Source organism: Capricornis sumatraensis, chromosome 23 (genome assembly GCF_032405125.1).
Source record: "Capricornis sumatraensis isolate serow.1 chromosome 23, serow.2, whole genome shotgun sequence".
Classification (NCBI taxonomy): Eukaryota; Metazoa; Chordata; class Mammalia; order Artiodactyla; family Bovidae; genus Capricornis; species Capricornis sumatraensis.
The window spans coordinates 22,634,322-22,656,028 of record NC_091091.1 but is presented as its reverse complement, the minus strand read 5'-3'; the positions used below and the strand labels follow the sequence as shown (position 1 = coordinate 22,656,028).

At 36.9% G+C, this 21,707-nt stretch overlaps 1 protein-coding gene across 1 annotated transcript in view; it reads right to left on the bottom strand.

Moving 5' to 3' along the window:
- The window catches only part of BTRC (beta-transducin repeat containing E3 ubiquitin protein ligase), a 75,780-nt gene extending 63,870 nt beyond the window's left edge, over positions 1–11,910 (bottom strand). Inside the window, exon 1 of the mRNA XM_068961221.1 lies at positions 11,868–11,910. The gene's annotated coding sequence lies outside the window, so the exon portion shown is untranslated. The remainder of the gene's footprint in view (positions 1–11,867) is intronic.
- Positions 11,911–21,707: the final 9,797 nt, after the last annotated feature.

The window sequence follows — 21,707 nt, the reverse complement described above, 5'->3', positions numbered from 1 at the left end:
AATAAAGAGAAAAAGAAATCAACAGAAAATGACCACGAGATGATCTAGTTATGGGAATCAGTTCATAAAGCTTCTACAGAAGCTATAACAAATATGTCCAACAACTTAAGGAAAGATACAATTACAGTGAGTAAACAGATGGAAATTTTCACCATTAAAATAAAAAACTAAAATAAGCCAAACAAATTCTAGAATGGAAAAATATGTTATCTGAAATTAAAAATTTACTGGATGAGCTTAAAAGCAGGTTGGAGATGGCAGAAAAAAAGGCCAATGAACTTCAAAAACAGATCAACTGAAATAATCTGAAGAATAGAAAGGGTAAAAGAAAAAAAAAAGAACAGAGTCTCAGTCAGCTGTGGGACAGTTTTCAATGATCTAATATCATGGAATTGGAGACCCAGAAGAGAGGCAAAAATGGGGCACAGAAAGTTATAAAAATAGTGACCAACTATTTCTCAAATTTGGTGAAAACCATTGGCTTGCTACTATAAGAACAGTAAATCCAAAAAGATTAAATACAAAAACCCCCTAAATATCAGAAAATAAAACCTAGGTCCAAGACAGTCAAAACTACTGAAAATTAGTAACAAAAACAAAACCTTAAAAGCAGCCAAAGAAAAAGGGGATGCCATATATATGAGAGCAACAATGTAAATAACGGCAGATTTTTCACCCGAAACAATGAAGTCTAGAAGACAAAGGAATACAATTATTTTTTTTTTTTGCAGGGGATGCTGCACCTCGTGGCAGGGATTGAACTGAACCCTTGCAATGAAAGCGCCAAGTCCTAACTACTGGACAACCAGGGAGTTCCCAAGGAACAGGATTTTTTAAAGTGTTAAGAGGAAAAAACTCAAACCAGGTTTCTTACCATTAAAGAAGAATTACAAATATGAAAAGGGAAAAACCTAAAACAAACTCTGTTGACACTGTATTGGAACTAGAGATATCAATGTGAACTCATGGTTCTCAAAATATATAATACAGATATAAAATAAATGTTAACATTTAAATCCTGGCTTCTAAATACAATTCTGCACTAAAAGGAGCCATAGCTCCCTGGAGAAATGGTTGATTCCTGGAATGGACAGAGTAAATAGAAGACGAACCTGGAAATACTCAGGAAATGATGGACATATACCATAGGGGCACAGATGCCAGCCTAAATGGGCTCTCATTTGACAAAATGGAAGAGTATTAAAATAAAAGATATCAATAGATTACAATCTGTTGAATAAAATAGGATACATTTCTTGAAAGATACAAATGACCAAAACTGACAGAATAAGAAACAAAAAATCTAGACAGTTCTAAAGGGGCTTCCCAGGTGGCTCAGTGGTAAAGAATCTGCCTACCAATGCAGGAGACGCAGTTCGATCCCTGGGTCAGGAAGACCCGCTGGGGAAGGAAATGGCAACCCACTCCAGTCACAGACAGAGGAACCTAGTGGCCTATCGGGTCACAAAAGAGTTGGACATGACTTAGCAACTAAATTAACAACAGACAGCTCTGTAACTATTAAGGAAGTTGAAATTATTAGAAACTATTACACATAAATGGGTTCCCTGGTGGCTCAGGCAGTGAAGAATCAGCCTGCAATGTGGGAGTCCTGGGTTTGATTCCTGGCTTGGGAAGAGGCCCTGGAGGAGGGCATGGCAACCCATTCTAGCATTCTTGCCTGGAGAATCCCCATGGACATAGGAGCCTGGCGGACTATAGTCCATGGGGACGCAAAGAGTCAGACATGACTTAGCAATTAAGCACGGTACATAACACATAAATTTAAAAAAAAATCTTCCCACAAAGTAACACTTCTGGGCCAGACAGTGTTACTGGTGAATTCTATTAAACAGTAAGGAAGAAGAACATCATACAAAGATATCAGAAAAAAAAAAAAAAAAACTACAAACTAATATCCCTTATGAACACAGACACAAAACTTCTTAACAAAGTCAACTGATGTGATTCTCCATATTAATAGAATGGGAGGTGCATTTGATAAATTAAACACCAATTTATAATTTAAAAAAATTTAAAAAACCTCAGCAAGCTAGAAATAAATGGGAACTTCTTCAATCCCATAAAGGGCATCTAAAAAAATTCAACTAACATCATTCTTAGTGGTGAAAAGACTATTTAAAACTCTCTCACGACTGGGAACAAAGCAAAGATGTCCTCTTACCACATCTATTCGACATTATATGGAGGCCTTAGCAATTCAAATAAAGAAAAAGAAAAGGCAAGTAAGTTGGAAAAGAAAAAAATTCTCTTTATTCATAAATGATAGGAAACAAAGACAACAGTAAAAACCAACTGCATTTATATACTCTAACAACAATTAGAGAATGAGAAAAGTTTATAATAGCACTGAAAAACATTAAATACTTAGGAATAAATCTAACAAATTACATTCACAAAATGTACACTGAAAACTGAAGAAAAAAATTGCTTAGAAAAATTTTAAAAGACAAATGGAGATACATGTCTGCACACTGGAAGACTCTTATTATTGAGCAGTTAATTCTATGCAAATAGATATTTCAGTTTCAAAAAAAATCCAAATCAACACCCCACAGACTTCTTTTTAATAGAAATTCTAATGATTCTAAAATTTATATAGAAGTGTAAAGTACCTATAGCCAAAACAATATTAAAAATAAAAATGTGGAGGACTCACACTATCTGATTTCAAGAATTAACAAAGCTACAATAATCAAGATGGTCCAGTGTTCAGTGCAAGGATAGACACCTCTAGAAAACAGAAGACCTTGAACTCATCTGTGTCACGCAGGGACATGAAGTAGGAGTTGGTCAGTGCCTCAGCCACTGATACCCTTTGCTCTGCATACAGCAGCAAGCAGCCTCCTTTCCAGGTTCAGAAATAGACTACATTTGTTCAGCCAACTGATTTCTGACAAAGGCACTCATGTAATTCAATGGAGGAAAGGAAAGTCTTTTCAGCAATGGTTCCAAAACAAGTGAATAAAAAAGTATGGGGATTGTACAACACAGGGAATATAGCCAATATTTTATAGTAACTATAAATGTAGTATAACCTTTAAAAACTGTGAATCACTATACTGTACACCTGTAACTTATTATAATATGGTATGAAATACATCAACTGTATTTTAATAAAATAAATAAATACTATAATCACTAGCCAAGCAAATAAATCAGAAAATAAGTACAATAAAATGTTAATAATAAACTGAAGGAAGAAATAAATTATCTTAATAATTTTCAGTCCAAAAAAGTATGGGGAAAATAATGAGCCTCAAACTCTATTTCACAGCACACTTAAGAATTAATTTGAAATGGGCCAGAATTCAAGGTAAAAGCTAAATTTTATAAAGCTTCTAGAATAAAATCTAGAATATCATGAGGTACGGGTTAATTTCCTTATAATCATGAGGTAAGGGTTAACTGACTGAACTTCATTCAAAAATCAGAAACTTCTCATCAAAAACACACCATGAATAAACAGGCAAGATACAGATTGTGAGAAGATATTCAGAACACATATCTGACAAAAGTCTGTTATCTAGAACTAAGACAGACAAAAAAGATCTTCATGACCCAGATAATCATGGTGGTATGAACCTAGAGCCAGACATCCTGGAATGCGAAGTCAAGTGGGCCTAAGAAGCATCACTACAAACAAAGCTAGTGGAGGTGATGGAATTCCAGTTGAACTATTCCAAATCCTAAAAGATGATGCTGTGAAAATGCAGCACTCAATATGCCAGCAAATTTGGAAAACTCAGCAGTGGCCACAGGACTGGAAAAGGTCAGTTTTCACTCCAATCCCAAAGAAAGGCAATGCCAAAGAAAGCTCAACTGCTACTGCTGCTAAGTCACTTCAGTTGTGTCCGACTCTGTGTGACCCCATAGACAGCAGCCCACCAGACTCCCGTCCCTGGGATTCTCTAGGCAAGAATACTGGAGTGGGTTGCCATTTCCTTCTCCAGTGCATGAAAGTGAAAAGTGAAAGTGAAGTCGCTCAGTCGTGTCTGACTCTTTGCGACCCCATAGGTTGTAACCTTACCAGGCTCCTCTGTCCATGGGACTTCCCAGGCAAGAGTACTGGAGTGGGTTGCCATTGCCTTTTCTGAAGAATGCTCAAACTACAGCACAACAGCACTCATCTCACACACAAGTAATGCTGAAAATTCTCCAAGCTAGGCTTCAACAGTACGTGAACCATGAACTTCCAGGTGTTCAAGCTGGTTTTAGAAAGGGCAGAGGAACCAGAGATCAAATTGCCAACATCCGCTGGATCATGGAAAAAGCAAGAGAATTCCAGAAAAACATCTATTTCTGCTTTATTGACTATGCCAAAGCTTTTGACTGTGTGAATCACCAAAACTGTGGAATATTCTTAAAAAGATGGGAACACCAGACCACCTGACCTGCCTCTTGAGAAACCCATATGCAGGTCAGGAAGCAACAGTTAGAACTGGACATGGAATGACAGACTGGCTTAAAATATGGAAAGGAGTATACCAAGGCTGTATATTGTCACCCTACTTATTTAACTTATATGCAGAGTACATCATGAGAAACACTGGGCTGGATGAAGCACAAGCTGGAATCAAGATTGCAGGAAGAAACATCAATAACCTCAGATATGCAGATGACACCACCCTTATGGTAGAAAGCGAAGAAGAACTAAAGAGCCTCTTGATGAAAGTGAAAGAGGAGAGTGAAAAAACTGGCTTAAAGCTCAATATTCAGAAAACTAAGATCATGACATCTGGTCCCATCAGTTCAGTTCAGTTCAGTCACTCAGTCGTGTCCGACTCTTTGCGACCCCATGAATCACAGCATGCCAGCCCTCCCTGTCCATCACCAACTCCTGGAGTTCACTCAAACTCACGTCCATGGAGTCAGTGATGCCATCCAGCCATCTCATCCTCTGTCGTCCCCTTCTCCTCCTGCCCCCAATCCCTCCCAGCATCAAAGTCTTTTCCAATGAGTCAACTCTTTGCATGAGGTGGCCAAAGTACTGGAGTTTCAGCTTTAGCATCATTCCTTCCAAAGAAATCCCAAGGCTGATCTCCTTCAGAATGGACTGGTTGGATCCCCTTGCAGTCCAAGGGGCTCTCAAGAGTCTTCTCCAACACCACAGTTCAAAAGCATCAATTCAGCACTCATCCTTCTTCATAGTCCAACTCTCACATCCATACATGACTACCGAAAAACCACAGCCTTGACTAGACGGACCTTAGTCGGCAAAGTGATGTCTCTGCTTTTGAATATGCTATCTAGAGGTTCATCATAACTTTTCTTCCAAGGAGTTAGCGTCTTTTAAGACGTCTTGGTCTTCCAAGAATATATACAGGTTTTTATTTTCTAGACATTCCATCTGTAAAATGGGTATATGATCTTCTTTTTCTCCAAAGGAAGTCACCTAGATTAGTAAACTAAAACTGGTCAGAGTCCTTAGATCAGTCTGAAACCAAAAGGCCAAAGAATCAAATATTTTACTTTCAGTATTTTACTATTATAAGACTCCTTTCAGCTAAAATAAACTAGTGAGTATAACAGCCACAGGCAAGATAGGTTCTATCTCCACATAACATCTGAAAAGGTAGCTTCATTGCTAAACCAGAGGCAGAGAGCTTTGCGTTGGAGTACTTTAATACGTTTTTATATAGCATATAAAGCACATAAGCATAAACCAGTAAGATGCCTTGCTGAAAACTACCTGCTTTGTAAAAGTAGGCTGTAATTCTGAACAAGTTTTCAATTTTCACACTGCTGCTAGGGTAAAACATTTTAAAGAGTTTAATTTTTTACAATGGATTCAATGACATAGGATTATCTAACAAAGTAATGGCTAATCAATAGAAGGTTTAGTTGTCAGGTGAAACATATAACACACTAAAAGGGATTGATTGCCAGACTTCTCCTTATTTACTAGAAGGTATATATTTAAAATGACACAAACTTGTTACCAGGCTGCATTTTTTTAACCTTGCAAAAAGCTGCTTAAGAAATCTGTTCAGCAGCCCTATAGCAAAACAAGATATAATGAAAATGGCTAGTGATTGCGAGCTGGGAAGGAGTATACAGGGACCTTCAGATATACATATAGAAATATATATATATAGGATAGAAAAAGCAAACTAAAAGCGACATCTAGGAAAGGTGAAACTGAAAAAAATGCCACAATGATGCTATCAAATCTCATTCAATAGATGCAAAGCTGCATCTGATCTCACTCCATGTTGCTCTTATGGCAGATTTTTTTTTTCAAGGACTCATGCAACTGGGTACAATAGCCCCTCCTACCTTTTTAATGGTACAACCAGATTAAGCACTGAACACAAAATGAATTGGGCCCATATGGACTTCAACCAGCATATAAACTGTTTCCTTTATAATTTATTCACAGTATCTTATGTCTCTATATGAAAATACACTTTTTATGGTCATTGCAACCCAGGAGTTCAATAATATTTTTTCTACTAAGTCAGTGATTACACAATTTATCAAAGAATGATTACACTGAAATAAAAATAAAACAAAACACCAACCCCCTATACAGTCTTCCTTCCTCAAAGTAATTTTAAGACTGCTGATTATTAAATTGCTTCTTTCTGAAAACGGGTTTTTTGTAGCAAGACACAAATTGCAAAAGCCATGTTTAAAAAACAAAAAAGTTATTAGACTCTGAAGGATTCAGCCAAAGTGGGAAGTTAAATAAACAAATCACTTCATCAGACTTGGAAAGATCACTTTTGTCTTACTTAAGAGACCTACATTAATTACCTTTAAGGTCTTTTACACGGACTATTTAAAAGAAGTACAATTTATTTATTTATTTCAAATGAGGTGCTTCTTCTGAAGTATTAAATAATGTCTACAAATGCAAAAGCATTTTTATAAATAGGTAATTAAAACAGATGACTAAAATTAAGTCAAGCTGCAAAACATTACCCAGGATGCACTATGTTTTTGTGTTTGTTATTTTTTTTTTAATAAACATCTCAGGCAATTTTTTTCCATCCAAAGCCCAAAGCACTTCAGGAGAAAAAAAGAAGTAGGAAGTTTCATAGGGGAAAAAACATACATATATAATGAAATAATGCCAAACCCCAAACTAAAGTATTTACAAGATAGTCCCTGAAGCACAGTTTGTCATATTGCAATTACACCTTGCCTACTGCCAAGCCAAAGTGCTTACTATTTCCACTAGGGGGAGAAATATCTTAACACAAAGCAACGGCAGATAAGGAATGGGTTTTCTTGAGCAATTATCAGAACAAAGCTCCCTTGGCTGTGTGTACCTTCTAATTACTCAATACAATTAAAATGACTAACCTAAAACAAATAGGAAAAAAACCTGCCAGCCTGATATGAGGGACTTCATTAAACCTTTCCCCCTCATCAATCAAATCAGAAAGAAGGGAATGCCATTACATATTATACACACTACAGAACTATTAAAGGAAGTAAATTCAGTGAGTTTCTCTTTTTTTTTTTAATAAAGGAAGTGGCTCTCTTGAAAAAGAAATGTCGTGGTATTTACCCATCTGGATGCTGCTTGAAAACAAATTGTCCTCCTAAGAGCAGAAATACAGTATGTTTTCTCTCAGTTCACTGGCTTATGAATGACTTTTTGTTGTTGTTGTTGTTTTGTTCATACACATGATAATGTCATTTTCTGTGTCAGTGATGTGCTTGTTCCTCCTACTCATCCAACTGTATAAAGGAGCTATGCCAATCAGACCTCCATGCTTACACTGGATTGTTGTAAGTTCTTTACCGCTGGTTTCTGTGCATCTACTTCAAGTTAATGTTTAGAACAACATAGGAATTTAGGGGAGGGGTGGGATAGTAGGAAAGGAAAACAGCTACTTATTCCTTCTAAAAGGCTTATGCAGTTCCTTTTATAAGGCCCGGTCATTAACAGAAAATGACAACAGAGTCATTTTTCTTCAGCTGACAATTGCGACATTTTTCCAGCAGCGTGCAAGGTGTTGAAAACCTGGCAGCTGTTACCTCCTGGGATGAAGATACTTTTTTATCCTCCCTTGACAGTTTAACTCAGTGGGTCAGCACCTTTAAAGACTGCAAAGTATCCTTGAAGAGGATGGAAGCTTGAATTACTGCTCCCTCCCTAATCAATGTAAACCCTCACTGCAGGTGAAGCCTCCATCTATAGAGGTGCATGGGGGAGGAAAATGTAATGCCCTGAGCCAGATGGTTTTTATCTTGTTTTTAAAGAATAAAGGAACAAGCTAACAAGGGAGACAGCTACTTTGTTAGCTTCTTGGCCTCTCTCATGGCTTTGCATCCCCAGGGTTCCAGCTACACAAGAGAAAGAATACAGAAAAACGTAAACACTTAAAGAAATATAACTAGAGGACTGGCATCATGCTGCTTTCAAAGAGTTGAGACGGCTCTACTCAATGCTTTATTTATCACTACCCACGTTCTCAGGATGGTAAGTGGACACATACACAAAGGGAATGGGGGATGGGGGAGGGATTAGACCGAGGTCACAATTTACTCAATTACAGAGAAAGGCAGGGTTGACAGATCCTATTAGCACCAATGTGAAGCTAAGAAGGAGTATGCATGTTGTAAGGCTATGTTTTCAAAGAGTAATGAGTACTTTCATGTATCCTCTCAGGCCTTTGCCCTTGTTTGCAGATATGAGTACTATGAACACAGTTGCTATGGTTTTCTGGGCTTCACATTCTAGGAATAAAAGTAAAAAGAGAACTGTAGCTACTCTGTACATCTTTTAAATAGAAGTTTACACTTAAAATAACAAGAGGTCAGAAGATTATTCAGAAATTTAGAAAATTAAAAGAATAATTACATCCCCCACCCCCCCACCTCCCAACTCTACTGCGTTCTGATGTTGGATATAAAATGGAAAAGCAGGTATACAAAACAACTTGGTGACACAGGGAGTAATGTCTTCTGACTTCCTCTTTCAATATTTTTTCTGCTAATGTCTTTCTCAAGTCTTAGAATTATGGTTATGGTAACCTCATAATACAAGTCAGGGAGTGTCCTTTTCTACTCTGTTTTCTATTTTGGTGTTATTTATTCCTTAAATGTTTGATAGAGTTCACCAGAAAACTATGTGGGCCTTTTGATAATTCAGGTTTTTCAACAGACATAGGGCTCTTCAAATTTTCTTTCACCTTGTTTTGGTATAAGTTGTGTTTTTCAAGGAACTGGTCCATGTCATCAAAGATGCCAAATTTTTGGTATAAAGTTATTTATAATATTCCCTTTTACCTTTTTAATGTAAGAACTGTAGTGATAATACTTCTTCCAGTTCCTCTAACAGTTATATAACTCTAAATTAACAGGCGTGTTCATATCCTACCAACAATGATTATACTTTAGAATAATATATATAAGCTCTAAAATTAGTTTAAAACAACACTAAATTTATTAGAACATAAAAGTATTTCAAAGTCAGTGGTTAAAGAGTGGTAAACCCCATTAGAAATAGTATGCAAAAGAACCTCAAGTTAAGGGACTAGGCCACATGATGCGAATCCTACTTACATCGACCTGAGGTAAAAGGCAGCTCTGACACCTTTTTATCTATATAACTTGCCTAAAGGTGGGGTAGGGAGAGCAAATGGCATTTCATTGTTGTCCTATGCATAGAGAAAAGAGGGCGTGTAAACAGCTCCTATACTATATTCTACATTAAAACACTCAGTGATGGGGTAATCAAGTTCAGAGCATCCTGGACAGCTGCCCTGTGACCCGCTTGTATTGACCCCTGTTATTCATCACTCATCCCTAAGATTGAGAGGGCAAGCTCCTAGGGAGTGACCACCACAATAGACAGACACAAGCCAACAGTAATCTGGTTCCAGCAAAAAACCAGATGGCACTGCAATAAATTTACAAATCTGCATTCATGGGGCTGTTAAAACACCCAGAAGCTAAAAGACTCCGAGGGCCCCAGGAGGATCTCTTACTTCCCCATTTCTAAAGGCCATTTCTCTTTCCAAGAACACTGAGTTCATGCTCTTCACAAAGAGAATAGAGATAAAACCCTTTACAAAGAAAGGAGGGGGGAAAGCCTCATGACCTAATTAATCTCCAGAGCTTGGATCTCAACACTGAATGACAGATATTAGAAAAATAATTTTGGAGTACTAGGAGGATAAAAACAAACCTAAAAAACGGTTGTTAAATTAGAGCAGATGGGGAAAAGAGAACCTGCTAAAAAAGCAATGAAAAAAAAACATTAAATTTTTTCAAACACTGCACGAAACAGATCTTGCAAGTAGAAAATGATTCAATAATGTATGCATTTATTTTTTAAATGAATCAGATTAGTCCCATGTGTGACCTGCTGGTCCATCTGTATGTGCTGGACTTAATAGGCACGATTCTCTCTCTTGCTTCAGTTTGAAGTATGAGAGAGATAAATTTAGTTTAATTTTCAACAGATCAGCCTATCCATTTTCCAAATGGACCATCTGGATCAGCCTATTAAAATTAATTTATAACTTTGCAGAGTGAAAATTCGTTTGTTAGCTTAAATAAAGTTGCCAAAACTTTTTGTCATGTCATTGTTTTCTGACAGTTGTTTCTGTATAGTGGGCAGAGTGTTTCCACTTCCAAATTTATCTTATTCAATTTCATCCTATATATTTAGATTTATAGATCAGGTGTTTATCTCCAAGAGTTAAAGCTCTAACTGAACAATATCAATGCTTGATGATCATCTGGCTATTTAACAAAGCTTCCTGAACGGATTCATTTCTACTTACAATTATTTTTATAAAAAAATTTTGCATCCAAAATTGTTTTAACATAAATAAAAGAATGATGTGTCACAATTTCAACTACTTTTCCCCTAAATTAACACTGTCTATAGACTAGAGGTAGAGGGCTGAAGTAAAAATGCTTTGGCAACACTGAGATCTTTCAAATCACTGACTTGCTAATTAAACAAGTCATCAAATCTTTTTCGGCCTCCATTTTCTTCATCTATAAACTGGAAATCATATCTAGCAACTTTACACGGTTCTTGTGAGGGTTAAGTAAAATTAAGTATCAGGTTCACAGTGGGTGCTCCACAAATATTCAATCTCTTCTTTTTCTTAGAATAATGCCATAGATGCAAGTAAATTACAATTATTTTTACTACTGCTGGTGCTCATCTACTCCAATTTTATATTTAAAATAAATATTTGTGCATACCTATTCTCTGGCAACACTGTAAGAACTTGTTTTTGCTGCCAGTGGGAGATGGAAGATGTTAGAGGTTGCTACAGGCAGTGAGAAGAACCAATTTTTTGACCAAACATTTTTTAACATTTTAGTTTTTAAAAACAGAGCACCACAGAATTGAACTTTCAGAGAATATATTACCTTTGAGGAGTGGCGGCACTGTGGTGAGTAAAAATTATTTTAAAGTTGTCATTAATATTGGCCTTTACTTCCAGAAAAAGCAAACAAATTTGCTCAGACTTATAGGAGCTAACTTCATTACTGGCAGATCCCTTTTGGTTTTTATTATTTTTTAGTGTATGAAGAATCTTAATAAAAAAGTAAGGTTTAAACTATTCTACTATCTGCATTTAAGATACATTTCAAGTTATTTTTCCCTGAATAAGAAAACTTCCTTTGATTTTGTTTTCACTACGTGTAAACAATTGACTGCCCTGTACTTGTACAACTAGGATATTTTTTAAATGACTGGGAAAACAATGTTAACTGATTGAAATTGATGGCTTGAGAGCCAGACCAACTTCAGAGTATTCTTAATTTAAGCTCCAGTACTTAACAAATGGCAAATTGAGGGTTTCCTGTCTTTTGTTTTGTTGCTGGTAGCTTTTTATTTTAAGTAAGACTGAATTTCATACCTGTCTAAGTGAATTCTTCTCTGGTATTATCTTCCTAGGGGGTTCGCCATTATTACAGTCTTCTCTCTCTGAGGAATTCTGTGAAAGAAAGTAAGCTTTAATTCAGTTCTCATTATCTTCAATCTTATTCTGTGGGAGTAAACTGAATTACATTTCTAATTCTGTAAGCTAGAATACCGTGTATATTTATGCATTTGTTCATATGAAGATTTATATACATATAGACATACACTTATGTAAAGGAAAACATATGCCCATGTATATAAATAAATGTATGTAGGGACCTAGGTGGGAAAGTATTTCATCTATATTTAAGCACTGCCCAGCAGATCATATTCATTATGAGTCTAGTTTATCGTTCTTTAGAAATGCAGGTTGGCACTGGACACGAAAAAGTTCCAGAGGGTAAAGCATCTGCCTGCAATCCCGGAGACCTGGGTTTGATCCCTGGGTTTGATCCCTGGGTCGGGAAGATCCCCTGGAGAAGGAAATGGCAACCCACTCCAGTACTCTTGCCTGGAAAATTCCATGGACGGAGAAGCCTGGTAGGCTACAGTCCACGGGGTTGCAAAGAGTCGGACACGACTGAGCGACTTCACTCATATTTAGCTGATAACAAGTTAAGCCAGGATTACTGCCGTCTCTTAATTAGTTTTAAACCATAGTAAAGTTTGACTGGTCTAAGTTCTCTAAGTCAGATCCTAAAAAATTTAGTTATTTCTCTTCCTCTCTTCTCAGATTTGATTTTATTAAAAATAGTGCTTAGTTAGCTCAAAGCAATAAAATTTAATCAGGGTTTAACAGTTAAAATTCACTCTTGCCACTATAGACTCAAATAGCAGTTAGAAGACCCTAAAATGTCAATCAGATGTTTAATACTTAAAAAAGAGGGAAATAACAATTCAGTTAGAAACAAGTTCAGAGTTCTAAATATGAACAGAGTAAAAAGGCAACCCATAAAAAAGGGGGGGAAGATTGCAAATTATTTATCTGATAAAGAATTAACATCCAGAATATAGACAGATGTTGTAAAAACTCAACAACAAAAAACAGAACCACCTGATTCAAAAGTGGATGAAGGACTTGAACAGACATTTACCCAAGAATATATACAAATGGTCAACAAGCACATGAAAGGATATTCAGTATCACTACTCATTTCATAAATGAACAGCAAAACTACAAGGTACCACACATTCATTAGGTAGGCTACTGTCAAAAACAAACCAGCAAAAAATAACAGGTATTGATAAGGCTGTTGAAAAACTGCAACTTTCGTGCATCTTTGGGGGGAATGTAAAATGGTATATCTGCTCTGGGAAACAGTATGGTTTCTCAAAGAATTAAAAAAGGAACTACTATATGATCCAACAATTCCACCTCTGAGTACATACTCAAAAGAACTGAAGGGGGAATCTTAAAGAGATATTTGTACACCTGTGTTTGTGGCAGCATTATCCACAACAGCTAAAACATGGAAGCAATGCAAGTGTACACTGATGGATGAATGGTTAAGTAAAATGCAGTATATACTTACAATGGAACAATATTCAGCCTTAAAAAGGAAGGAAATTCTAACACCACAAAATTGTTGAATCTTTAAGACATTATACTAAGTGAAATAAGCTAGTCATAAAAAGATAAATACAATATGATTCCACTGACATAACACACTTAAGAGTATTCAAAATCATACATACAGAAGGTAGAATGTTGGTTACCAGGGGCTATAAGAAGGAAGGAATGGGGATTATTGTTCAATGGGTAGAGTTTCAGTTTAACCAGATGAAAAGAGTTATGGAGATGAATGGGGGTGATGGTTGCACAACATTATGAATGTATTTAATATCACTGAACTGTATACTTTTTAAAATGGTTAAGATGATAAATTTTATGTGTATTTTACCACATTAAAAAACAACTGAAAAAATCTGATAACCAACACATGTAAATCACTATCTGCAAGGCAAAATACAGAAAACTGAAATACACACTATTTGGGCTCTATTTTCCACAATTACATGTATGAGTGTGTGCTAAGTCACTTCAGTCGTGACTAACTCTTTGCGACCCTGTGGACATAGCCCGCCTGGCTCTTCTGTCCATGGGATTCTCCAGACAAGAATACTGGAGTAGGTTGCCATGCTCTCATCCAATTACGTGTGTAATGTTAGTATTTTAGAAAGTGCAGCTGATTTACTCATTATATTACATATAATCATCATATTTTGAAGAGTTACTTTCAGATCCAAAAATTATATCCAACATGAGTTTATCTGAAAAATTTCATACAAGTATGAAATTGAATACAGGATCATAATGGTGTTTTAAACTTAGATAGTATACATTTTTTTCCATTTGTATCAAGAGGCCCTCTATGGCTAACATCTGTGTGCCTTCTGTGTCACACCTTGATAGGCCAGCACACTAAGGTATTCCTTCTGGCCAGAAATCTCTTATGAGGTTTAACTTGATATTTTACATTTGTAATGATCACTTTACAATTAAAGGTCCCTAAAATCAATACAAAGAAAAGGAAAAAAATGTTATGTTACAAGCTAGGGATAGAGGCTCAATAACTTCAGAATTCTAACTGCTTTTACTCTCCGATACAAATGAATTGTATTCAATTAAGCCAGTATTCAATTTTAGTAACTTATAATCTGTTAAGTAACTACTTCCCAGTCCATGAAGTTACACACCCTCCTTTAAATAAAATACCATTTCAGATCACCTAAACCTGTTTAGTTCAATAAGGTCCTATATTTCAAAATTAGTTGTTTTTTTTAAAATGTCATCATAATAAAGTTGGAAGCTTAATTACTTTCTGGTGAAAGTCTGTTATACTGAAGACATTATAAATCACATTTTTACTCTACAGGTGCTTTGGATGAAACAAAATTGATGGCAAACTCTCTACACTAAATTACCTAGCAAAAAAACCTGTGATCTTAACCTAATGCAATGAGTCAGTTCAGTTCAGTTGCTCAGCTGTGTCCGACTCTCTGCGACCCCATAGACTGCAGGACGCTAGGCTTCCCTGTCCATCAGTGAACCATCCAACCATCTCATCCTCTGTCATCCCCCTCTCCTCCTGCCTTCAATCTTTCCCAGCATCAGGGTTTTTTCCAATGAGTCAGTTCTTCGAATCAGGTGGCCAAAGTATTGGAGCTTCAGCTTCAGCATCAGTCCTTCCAATGGATATGCAGGACTAATTTCCTTTAGGATTGACTGGTTGGATCTCCTTGCAGTCCAAGAAACTCCCAAGAGTCTTGTCCAACACCACAGCTCAAAAGCATCAATTCTTCGGTGCTCAGTGGCTATCTAGCCCAAATCAGCAATTTTCTTCCTCCTGACCCTCTATTTTTCCTGATTTAGATGGGAAACTACTGAGTGAGCATTATAAGAATGTCTAAGGCATTAGAAGATAAAGGGAGCTAAAGGATGATTACTACCTTAGAGCAGAACACAGAGCTGAAGAGGAGCTCCTTGCCCTTCTCCATCCCATCAGGGCAAAGGATATATATACTATTTTGTTGTTTTTTAAAAAAGGGTAACTTTAACATTAACAAGCAGGAAAAGGAGAAAAACACTGTTACAGCTAGTTCTTTTTTAGATCATTTAACCCAACATTTTTTGCTCTTTTTCCTGACTTCTTTTAATCATTTTTTACTTTTACTGGACCATCCACCATGAGAAAACAAATCAATTCAATTCAATCAATTCAAAAAATTCAATTATTTTGTTGCTTCAAACAGAGGTAGTAACATTAAACAGTCATGTTATCAGGAGCAAGGAGTAAGGTACCCACCTCAGAGTGAAGAGGAGAGCCAGAAAGCCAGAGAATAAGAAATTAATAGCTCTACAGTCTTGAGGATGGCCGGGAATGATTAAGCAGCCAACATACCTGATAGTCACCTTGGTCGTTCTCAAAGACTGTGCTCTCCAACATCACCCAGTTCGGTAGCACAGTTATTCCTTGTATCTTTAACTATGGTGCATTCCAATAAGCAATATTCACAACTGCCCTTGGTCATATCAAGCTAAATTATGTCCAAGTCTAAATTATGTCCAATCAAACTAAATTAAGTTCTACTTATGGGTAACTAAAAGATGCAGGTAAGACTCATCATACAAATTCAGTTCAGTTCAGTCCAGTCACTCAGTAGTGTCCGACTCTGCGACCCCATCAATCGCAGCACGCCAGGCCTCCCTATCCATCACCAACTCCCAGAGTTCACCCAAACTTACGTCCATTGAGTCAGTGATGCCATCCAGCCATCTCATCCTCTGTCATCCCCTTCTCCTCCTGCCCCCAATCCCTCCCAGCATCAGGGTCTTTTCCAATGAGTCAACTCTTCACATGAGGTGGCCAAAGTACTGGAGTTTGAGCTTCAGCATCAGTCCTTCCAATGAACACCCAGGACTGATCTCCTTTAGAATGGACTGGTTGGATCTCCTTGCAGTCCAAGGGACTCTCAACAGTCTTCTCCAACACCACAGTTCAAAAGCATCAATTCTTTGGCGCTCAGCTTTCTTCACAGTCCAACTCTCACATCCATACATGACCACTGGAAAAACCATAGCCTTGACTAGACAGACCTTAGTTGGCAAAGTAATGTCTCTGCTTTTGAATATGCTATCTAGGTTGGTCATAATTTTCCTTCCAACGAGTAAGCGTCTTTTAATTTCACTGCAGATGGTGACTGCAGTGATTTTGGAGCCCCCCAAAATAAAGTCTGACACTGTTTTCCACTGTTTCCGCATCTATTTCCCAGGAAATGATGGGACCAGATGCCATGATCTTAGTTTTCATACAAATTAGCAGGTGACAAATAAGAGGATAATCACATAATCTCAAAATATTTCTACATAAGATACGTAATAATTACAAAAGAAAAAATAGCCTCACAGAAGAGAGATCTGGTAGAAAACACCTTAACATTATGTGCCTCTTGATATGATATACTGAGAAGAACACATTATTACTTCTGAGGTAACCCTGCCCAAAACATATAACCTCAATCTGCTCATGAGAAACAACAGACTAGGCTGAATTGAGGGAAATCTTAGAAAATTTCTAGTTTGTACCTACAAAAAAGTGTCAAGGTTATAAAATACAAAGGAAGACTAAGGAACTGTTACAGGTTAAAGAAAACTAAACAGAGAAAACTGAATGCAGCCTGTGATCTGAAGTTATTTGGTGGGGGGAGGAGCTGAAACAAAATTGATGGTAAACTCCTCTGCACTGAATTATATAGTGAAAAATAAGTGATCTGAGCCTAACCGGGTGAGTAAGGACTATCGAGCCCATATCCACAATTTTCTTCTCCACCCTTTACTTCATCTGTTCTTGACAGGCAGTTATTGAGTGGGCATTATGATATAAGGTTTGTATAAAGAACAATATCAGAATTATTGGAAAAATTTGGAACAAGTCTATTAGATGAACTAATAACATCATATCAATGTTAATTTCCTGATTGTTTCTCTACTTTTAAAATTAACGTGGAAAAACAAAATTTTTTTTGGTGTATAGTTCTATTGAGTTTTGAGAAAACCATAAAGTTATATAACCACCACCACAATCAAGATGTAAAGCAGTTACATTACCTTCCAAATTCCCCTTGATATAGTCAACTCCTTTCCCTAGGGATCACTGATTTATTATTTGTCTCAATAATTCTGTCTTTTCTAAGGCGCCATACAATGAATCATATAGTATGTGATTTTTTGAGTCTGTCTTCTCACCTAACATAATAAATACATTCATTTGTGAGATTTATTTGTGTTCTTTCATATTTCAGCAGTTCTTTCCTTTTTATTGGCAAGTAGTAGCACTGTATGGATGTACCAAAGTCTGTTTATACATTCAACTTCCTGGCTTCAACAGTCTCGACTGGGGTTATTTTTTTTTTTTTTTTAACTGAAGTATTGTTGATTTACAGTGTTTCAGGTACACAGCAAAGTGATTCAGCTATACATTTATATTTACTCTTTTTCAGATTCTTTTCCATTACAAGTTATTATAAGATATTAACTATAGTTCCTTGTGCTATATAGTAGGTCCTTATGTTTATCTATTTTATATATGGTAGTAGTGTTAATCCCAAATTCCAAAACCCCTCCTCCCTTTCCCCCTTGGTAACCCCAGGTTAGGTTTGTTTTCTATGTCTGTGAGTTTATTTTTTCTTGTAAATAAGTTCATTTGCATCATTTGTACTGTGGTTATTTAAAGAATGTCCTTGGTCTTAGAAATATGCAATGAAAACATTTAGGGGTAAAAGGACATGTGTCTGCAACTAACTTTAAAAGGGCTCAGAAAAAGTAATAAATAAATTGATATTAATATATACGTGTGCATGCTAAGTTGTTTCAGTCATGTCTGACTCTTTGGAACCCTATGGACTGTAGCCTGCCAGGTTCCTCTATCCATGGGATTCAGCAGGCAAGAATACTGGAGTGAGCTGCCATGCCATCCTCCAGGGGATTTTCCTGACTCAGGGATTGAACCTGCACCTCCTGCACTGCAGGCAAATTCTTTGCCACTGAGCCACCGGGAAGGCCGTTAATATATATGTATATGCCTGTAATGGACTGCAAGGAGATCCAACCAGTCTATCCTAAAGGAGATCAGTCCTGGGTGTTCACTGGAGGGACTGATGTTAAAGCTGAAACTCCAATACTTTGGCCACCTGATGCGGAGAGCTGACTCATCTGAAAAGACCCTGATGCTGGGAAAGATTGAAGGCAGGAGAAAGGGACATCAGAGGATGAGATGGATGGCATCACCGACACAAAAGACATGAGTTTGGGTAAACTCCGGGAGTTGGTGATGGACAGGGAGGCCTGGCGTGTTGCGGTTCATTGGGTCACAAAGAGTCAGACACAACTCAGCGACTGAACTGAACTGAACTGATTGCCTGCAATGTGGGAGACCTGGGTTCAGTCCCTGGGTTGGGAAGATCCCCTGGAGAAGGGGTTACCTGCTGCCTGGAAAATTTCATGGACTGTATAGTCCATGGGGTCGCAAAGAGTCAGACACGACTGAGTGACTTTCACTTCACTTTACTTCATGTATAAATAGAGATCAAGCAAATGTGTTGACATATGGAGAATCTATGTAGAGTATAAGGGGATTTTATTTATTTATTTTTTACTATTCTTTTAACTTTTCTGTACATCTGAAATTATGTCAAAATAAAAATTAACCAAACAGATGAAATCCAGAAGAAAATATGTTAATAAATGGAAAAACAGAAGTCAGATAAATGAAAAATAAACTGAGGGAAAAAAATTCCTTCAATAAAAATAAAAGTTGTATTTTACCACTTAACCTTGAGCCGACTAGAAAAACCTGACTGCTCAAAACAACTCATTCACAACACTCAGATGGAACATTTCATTATAGTAAATTATTTGCAGAATGTTTGTGTAGTCCTGGAGTAACAATACTGTATAAATATTAGCATTAAAATATTTATACTATATAACTTGTTACCTTTTATATTAACTTGAATATTTATGCCTTAACCCAGCATTCACTAGTTTAGAATTTTTAAGGGCAGAATAAAAGCCTCACTGACAACTTTGAATTTAACTTCAAACTGGAAGCATTAGAGTTATAACAGCCGCAGACATGCAGACTTGGTAACAGAAATGGTCGGTAAAACAGACTTGGTAGGTAAGTCAAATGAAATACTACTAATGCTCATGTGTTAGATCTCAGGATGTTATGTATTTTGGATAAAATGTTTCCAGAAGTAATCTGGAGGTGAATAAAAAAGAAAAAAGGAATCACATTAAAAAAAACTATCTCAAAATCAACATATCCAAATTTAAAGCACTCTTTACCATCCTCACCCACTTTAGGTTAGCTCTTTCCTTCTCAACTTTCTATCCCAGACTTAAATCCTCAGAGTCAATTTTTACTCATCCCTCCCATCCCCACCTTTTCTTTTTTTTTCTTTAAATAGATTGACACCAATTTTAGGTCTTCAATTTTTCCTTTGAGTCATGTATTTTGATAGATCTAACCTTAGTTTTGCATTTTACTCTAGTCTAGACCACCAATTCCTCTTATCAGTGTTACTACTGTTGAGATCGCCTTCTGGCCTCCTTGCCTAAATCTATATCTGCTCCATTTCATATACTACTGTCAGAATCATTGTTCTAAAAAGACTACTTCTCTGCTAAAAACCTTTTATTGCTCTCTGTCACCTACAGGATAAATCCAAACTTCTTAGTACAGATAGCATCCACAATTAGGCCAATTTCCATTAAAGTCTCCTGCACCATTTACATGTTATTTATCATTCTTCAAAATAAGAAAAGCACTCGAATTAGCACTTTATTTCTATTTGGAAACATTGTTTATTTCTCTATTATATCTCTGTATGAACAAGCTTTCCACCCCAACCTTGCATTGTAGGTTTCTTCAGGGCAGGGCCAGTTTCTTTTTCCCCTTCACTTTCCAGTAGTTGTTGTTCAGTTGCTAAGTCATATCTGACTCTTAGTAACTCCATGGACTGTGAAGCATGTCAGGCTCCCCTGTCCTTCACTATCTCCCGGAGTTTGCCCAGATTCATGTCTGTTGAGTCAGTGATGCTATCTAATCATCTCATCCTCTGCCACCCTCTTCTCCTTTGCTTTCAATCTTTCCCACCAAGCTTGAGAGCATAATATGAGTTTTTAACCGTTTATTAGATTGAGCACTATTGCCAGATTAACCTTTCTTAACCACCACTAATTTTTTCTTAAAAAATTTATAGTGGCTCTTTGTTTCCATGAAATCAAATATGAAGTTCTAGGCCAGGTTTTTAAGATCTTTCAGAATTTTCTGCTACATTATATCAAGTTATTTCCCTCAACATACTTTTACTTTTTTCCGCCCTAGTTAAACAAGTCTCTTCAGAGTCTCATAAACATGATTTGGTCTTGAAATTTCCAAGCTAGAAGGATCCTTATTAACACTAGGCTAGAATTATAAACACAATTACTTGATCAATTCAAGTCCTACCCATTCTTAAAATGAGTTTCAACTTCTTCTCCTCTAAGAAAGTATACAACTATTCCATCTTATCTTACTGGAAATTTCTTAACATTTTTATTTGGTCCACACAGTTTGGCACTTAAATAGATGAATGTTTGTATTTACTCTCAAGTACCCAATAAGACTGAAAGCTTACTGGACAGTCTTTGTGGTTCCCTGCCCAGAGCCAGCGTGAGGAACTCCGCCCGTGGCAAAGGTCATGAGGAAGGAGGCTCGGCATACGCAAAGGTGGGATCAAGCCTCAGGAGACCCCCTGTTCCCGAGCATCTACCCCCCAAAACCAGAGTCTTCCTGCTTTACTGTGTTATGCTTTCCACCTACTCTTCTGACATTAACAGGGGGCGGTTCCCCTACCACCTTTTTCTGGAAAAAGTTAATTTAGAGCTTTTAGATAATAAATCTCCTGGGCATAACACGAGTGTTTCAATCCAGAAACCCCTCTGATGGCTTTCTAGCCTGCCTGCCGGACTCTTACAGCTGTGCATGTGATTGTTTGTGGCCTCTCGACCGTGAGAGGCACAGGAAGCTTAAAACATCCTAGGAATGTAGGGGCTTCCAAGGAGTCAAAATCATTAGAATAGGACTGATTAAGGGTTTCATTTGTTGAGCCAATACTTGCTGCCAAATTTTCATCTCTTTTATTTGTAGATATAGTTGGCATGTAGAAAAAACAGGTAGTAGACCTGGTATTAGCAACGTTAGATCTTTGAGTTAAGTACTTTCTTTGTTATAACCCACTGCACCTTTGTTCTACAGGAATGTAACTTTATTTAGTACAGTGAGGGTGA